Below are 6,289 nucleotides of genomic sequence, written 5' to 3'. Positions count from 1 at the left end.
AACCCTCCCTATCTCTGTAACCTCCTCCAGCCCCTACAACCCTCCCCTATCTCTGTAACATCCTTCAGCCGATACAACCCTCCCTATCTCTGTAACATCCTCTGGCCCCTATAACCCTCCCTATCTCTGTAACCTCCTCCAGACCCTACAACCCTCCCTATCTCTGTAAACCCTTCCAGCCCCTACAACTCTCCCTATCTCTGTAACCTCCTCCAACCCGACATCCCTCCCTATATCTGTAACCCCCTACACCCCTCCCTATCTCTGTAACCTCCTCCATCCACTACAACCCTCCCTCTCTCTGTAACCCCCTCCAGACCCTACAAACCTCCCTATCTCTGTAACCCCTTCCAGCCCCTACAACCCTCCCTATCTCTGTAACCTCCTCCAGCCCCTACAACCCTCCCTATCTCTGTAACCCCTTCCAGCACCTACAACCCTCTCTATCTCTGTAACCTCCTCCAGCCCCGACAACCCTCCTTATCTCTGTAACCTCCTCCAGCCCCTACAACCCTCCCTATCTCTGTAACCTCCTCCAGCCCCTACAACCCTCTCTATCTCTGTAACCTCCTCCAGCCCTACAACCCACCCAATTCTCTGTGGTCCTCAGGCGGTTGTGGGTTCAAGTCCCACTCCAGAGACTTTAGCACAAAAATCTAGGCTGACACTCGAGGGAGTGCTGAGGGAGTGCTGCACTGCCGGAGGTGCTGTCTTTCGGATGAGACGTTAAACCGTCTGTTCTCTCAGACGTTAAAGATCCCATGGGCACTATTTCGAATAAGGGCAGCAGAGACTTCTCCCCGGTATCCTGCGGGCAATATTTATCCCTCAACCAACATCACTAAAAATTAGATGACCTGATCATTATCATGTTGCAGTTCGTGGGAGCTTGCTGTGCGCAAATTGACTGCCGCGTTTCCTACATTACAACGCTTCAAAAACAAAGCACTTCATTGGCTGTGAAGCACGTTGGGACGTGCCGGAGGAGGTGAAAGGCGCTGTGGAAATGCAGAAGTCTTTCAATGAAGGGAAATGTGTGACCCAACCTGCTCACAGCAAGCTCCTCTCCCGAACTAGGCTGGAGGCAGACTGAGCCAAGATCAAAGAGTGATATGGAGACCAGGACTGTGCACAGTGCTCCGAGTGTGATATGGAGACCGGAACTGTGCACAGTGCTCTAAGTGTGATATGGAGACCAGAACTGTGCACAGTGCTCCTAGTGTGATATGGAGACCAGAACTGTGAACAGTGCTCCAAGTGTGATATGGAGACCAGAACTGTGCATAGTGCTCCAAGAGTGATATGGAGACCAGATCTGTGCACAGTGCTCCAAGTGTGATATGGAGACCAGAACTGTGCACAGTAACTCCAAGTGTGATATGGAGACCAGAACTGTGCACAGTGCTCCAAGTGTGATATGGAGACCAGAACTGTGCACAGTGCTCCAAGTGTGATATGGAGACCAGAACTGTGCACAGTGCTCCAAGTGTGATATGGAGACCAGAACTGTGCACAGTGCTCCAAGTGTGATATGGAGACCAGAACTGTGCACAGTGCTCCAAGTGTGATATGGAGACCAGAACTGTGCACAGTAATCCAAGTGTGATATGGAGACCAGAACTGTGCACAGTGCTCCAAGTGTGATATGGAGACCAGAACTGTGCACAGTGCTCCAAGTGTGATATGGAGACCAGAACTGTGCACAGTGCTCCAAGTGTGATATAGAGACCAGAACTGTGCACAGTGCTCCAAGTGTGATATAGAGACCAGAACTGTGCACAGTACTCCAAGTGTGATATGGAGACCAGAACTGTGCACAGTGCTCCAAGTGTGATATGGAGACCAGAACTGTGCACAGTGCTCCAAGTGTGATATAGAGACCAGAACTGTGCACAGTGCTCCAAGTGTGATATAGAGACCAGAACTGTGCACAGTGCTCCAAGTGCGGTCTAACCAAGGTTCAGCCTGTTGACATGTTGACAGTGCAGGGGGTTTCTCTTGCTCGTTCTGGTCTCCTACCAGGCTTCGTGCAATAATTACCCTTGAGTGGTTCGACCCACTCTTCCCTACGGTTCTAGACCTTGGACTTAGGTGCAGGGAACTGTAGTGCAGAGAAAGACTCAATAGACCAGGTTGAATAGCACGAAATGGATGCTTTTATTATTAAACAGTTTGCAGCATTATAAAATACATGTCATAAGCACAGATTAAAGTAACTACAAGTATACACATATCTATAAACTTAACTCTATGGAAATGGGGAACACACGGCACATCGAAAAAGGGGAAACACATTACGATTACCCTTAACCCCCTCCCCTAGACCTAAACTGAGTTTCGACTTGAGGAACTCGGGATCATGCTCACCACTTTCAGATTCGTGAAAAGGGGTTCGCAGCCTTTTTGGCACAGCTTTCCGTCGTCACGTGGATTTGGAAACTTCTGGCGCAGTTTGTTTTTCTCTCAGGCGATGGAGCAGCAGATACAGCCTTGATGAGCGCTCGTCATGGATGAATCCGTTAACAAGCTGTTGAAGAACTGGACACACATGGGAGAATCGGCCACCGATGTGATGTTGAATAACTGGATCACATGGGAGGGTCCAGCAAGGAAAACTGAGAAATGGGATGTTGAAACACGGGAGTGCTAGGCCCGGAGTGTCCTTTTATTTCTCCCTCCGGCCTGGCTCATCGGTTTTCCTGAGGGTGTCTTCTCCTTCGGCCTGGGTCGTTGATGATCTCCCGACAACAGTACCCGGGCCACCCTCGTCGTCTTCCCGTCGTGGCCGAGCCTTGCCTGGCTGAACACCGACCACGTCCCGCAACCGAAGTGCTGCCTTCCGTCCCGAGGTTTTGAATAAGCGTGAATCCTTGTAGAAGCTCTTGAAGCGAAGCGTCCTGAAGCTTAGAGGTCGAAGAAGCGTAAAAGCGAACGAACCTCCTGATGGACTTTTCAATCCACAGTTATACCCTTTTGGGACAGTCTTATCTCCCGCCAAATCATAGTCCTGTCTTTGTAATATTTTTGGTGGGCAGAAATCTCTGCAGGGGCGCTTTGTCTTACAATGGGAGCCGGTGATAGCTTAACTGGCCTTCCTGGCCGATAATGTCTTTTACTTTGTCACCGTAACTCGGTTCGCATATTGATCGGTCTGGAGATTGCCCTTGATGGCTGTTAAACAGTTTTTCCTTTGTACAGTAAATGGGTTTAAGTGTTCATTCAAATGTCTGCCCATTCCTTGATGGGCCCCATCCTGTTACCTGAAACTGTCTTGTACTCAGTGATGTGCCTCAATAATTCCGAGACTCGAAGTTAGCAGAACAAAAACAAGGCTTTTATTAACTTAGAAAGTAACACGTAAGAGAGAGAGATGCCTTCCTTCTGGAGACTGAGGCCAGACTGAAGCTAGCTTACAAACGGGGCCAGGTATGGGCGGAGCCCTACACACAGCACATTCCAGCACATTCCAGTATACAATACAGCACATTCCAGTACACAATACAATGAGGTCTGGGGGAAGGGAAATGACACTGAAACCGATCTCAATCACAGGCAGTGGTGAATGGAATATTTCATCACATTCACCCCTTCTATAGATTTAGTCTGTTCGGGGGTTTGATAGTCCTCTGCGACCGACGTGGCTGTTGCAGTGCCGCGGGTGTCGGCTGGGTGTCCCCGGTAGCCTCCTGGGTCTCTGCCGGGGGTGCCGGTTGTTGGAGGGGTAGTTGGTGGGGGTGCCGTTGGTCGGTGTTCTTCCGGGGGTGATGAAAGAGTAGTGGGTGGGTAAGAGTTGCTGTGATCGTCGTTGCCGCTATTGCCGTGGTTGTTGTCGATGCCGGCTGGGGCGACGTCTTTTATGGACACGGTGTCCTCCCTTCCATCGGCGTGCCGGACATATGCTTATTGGGGGTTGGCGTGGAGTAGGTGTACTGGCTCCACGAGAGGGTCCGTCTTGTGGCCCCTCACATGCCTTCGCACGAGTACCAGACCTGGGGTGGAGAGCCATGACGGCATGGATACGCCTGAGGTGGATTTCCGGGGAAAGACAAACATTCGTTCATGAGGCGTGGTATTAGTGGCCGTACACAATAGCGACCGTATCGAATGGAGCACATCCGAGAGGACTTCCTGCCAGCGGGAGATAGGGAGGCCCTTGGTCCTTAGAGCTAGAGTGACTGCTTTCCATACTGTCCCGTTCTCTCGCTCCACTTGGCCGTTACCCCGGGGGTTGTAGCTGGTGGTACGGCTCGTGGCGATCCCCTTGGACAGCATGTACTGGCGTAGCTCTTCACTCATGAAGGACGCCCCCCTATCCGTATGGATGTAGCTCGGCATACCGAACAGGCAGAACAGGCTGTTGAGGCATTTAATGACCGTGGCGCTGGTCATGTCTGGGCAGGGGAAGGCGAATGGGAACCGGGAGTATTCGTCCACAACGCTCAGGAAGTAAACATTGCGGTCGACGGACGGGAGGGGGCCCTTGAAATCTAAGCTGAGCCGCTCAAAGGGCCGTGTAGCTTTGATTAAGTGGGCTCTATCTGGGCGGTAGAACCGAGGCTTGCACTCAGCGCAAGTGCAGCAGTTCCTGGTCAGGGACCGAACTTCCTCAGTCGAGTAGGGTAAGTTACGGGACTTTATGAAGTGGAACAGCCGCGTGACCCCTGGGTGGCAGAGGTCGTTGTGGAGGGTCTGTAGCCGATCCCCGGTGGCGCTGGCACACATCCCTCGTGAGAGGGCGTCAGGGGATTCGTTAAGGGCCCCTGGCCGGTAAATGCTGTCGTACTCGAAGGTGGAGAGCTCGATCCGCCACCTAAGAATCTTATCATTTTTAATCTTCCCCCTCTGTTTATTATTGAACATAAACGCTACCGACCGCTGGTCGGTAAGTAGGGTGAAGCGTTTGCCGGCTAGGTAGTGGCGCCAGTGGCGCACTGCCTCCACGATGGCTTGGGCCTCCTTTTCCACGGAGGGGTGTCTGATCTCGGGCCCTTGGAGGGTCCTCGAGAAGAAAGCTACGGGCCGCCCCGCCTGGTTGAGGGTGGCCGCCAAGGCGAAGTCAGACGCATCACTTTCCACTTGAAATGGAGTGTTCTCGTCCACTGCCTGTAGCGTGGCCTGCTCAATATCCTGCTTAATGCTTTTGAAGGCGGCGTGGGCCTCAGCAGAGAACGGGAAAGAGGATGCTTTCAAGAGGGGGCGGGCTTTGTCAGAGTAGTTGGGGACCCATTGGGAATAATAAGAAAATAACCCCAGGCACCTTTTCAGGGCTTTGGGAGTGTTGGGCAGGGGCAGCTCCCGTAGGGGGCGCAATCGGTCGGGGTCTGGCCCGATTTCCCCATTCTCCACCACGCTGCCTAGTATGCAGAGGCGCGTGGTGTTGTAAATGCACTTGTCCTCGTTGTAGGTGAGGTTGAGTTTTTGTGCGGTTTTCAGGAACCTCTCGAGGTTCGAGTCGTGATCCTGCTGGTTGTGACCGCAGATGGTGACGTTGTCGAGGTAGGGGAAGGTTGCCTGCAAGTGGTGGTCATCGACCATGCAGTCCATCTCCCTCTGGAAGACCGAGACCCCATTCGTCACCCCAAAGGGGACTCTGAGGAATTGGTAGAGGCGTCCGTTCGCCTCGAAGGCGGTGTACGGGCGGTCCTCTGGTCTGATAGGGAGCTGGTGGTACGCTGACTTCAGGTCGATGGTGGAGAACACCCGGTATTGGGCGATTTGGTTCACCATTTCTGATATGCGGGGTAGCGGGTAGGCGTCTAGTAGGGTGTACCTGTTGATCGTTTGACTATAGTCGATCACCATCCGTTTCTTCTCGCTACCCCTTACCACTACCACTTGGGCGCGCCACGGGCTGTTGCTGCGTTCAATAATGCGCTCTTTCAGGAGCCTGTCTACCTCGGTCGCGATAAACCGCCTGTCCTCCTAGCTGTACCTCCTGCTTTTGGTCGCTATTGGCCGGCAGTTAGGGGTAAGGTTCGCGAATAGCGAAGGCGGCTTTACCTTCAGGGTAGCCAGACCGCACACTGTGAGGGGCGGCTGGGACCCACCGTACTTGAGCGTGATGCTTTGGTGGTTGCACTGGAAATCCAGGCCCAAGATCACGCTCGCACATAGGTTCTTCATGATTAATACTTTAAAATTATCATATACAGTTCCGTTAACGCACAATTGTACCGTGCAGTAACCCAGAATGGTCGATGTCTGGGTTTTATCAGCCATAGAGATGGTACCCTGAGTAGGGACCACCTTTAGGGAGAGTTGTTGTGCCAGTTCTGGGTGGATAAAGCTC

Source organism: Somniosus microcephalus, unplaced genomic scaffold (genome assembly GCF_052327205.1).
Source record: "Somniosus microcephalus isolate GS21.2 unplaced genomic scaffold, FLI_Smic_1.0 unresolved_chr2, whole genome shotgun sequence".
Lineage (NCBI taxonomy): Eukaryota > Metazoa > Chordata > Chondrichthyes > Squaliformes > Somniosidae > Somniosus > Somniosus microcephalus.
The sequence above is the reverse complement of the archived record's forward strand: the minus strand, read 5'-3'. Positions refer to the sequence as shown.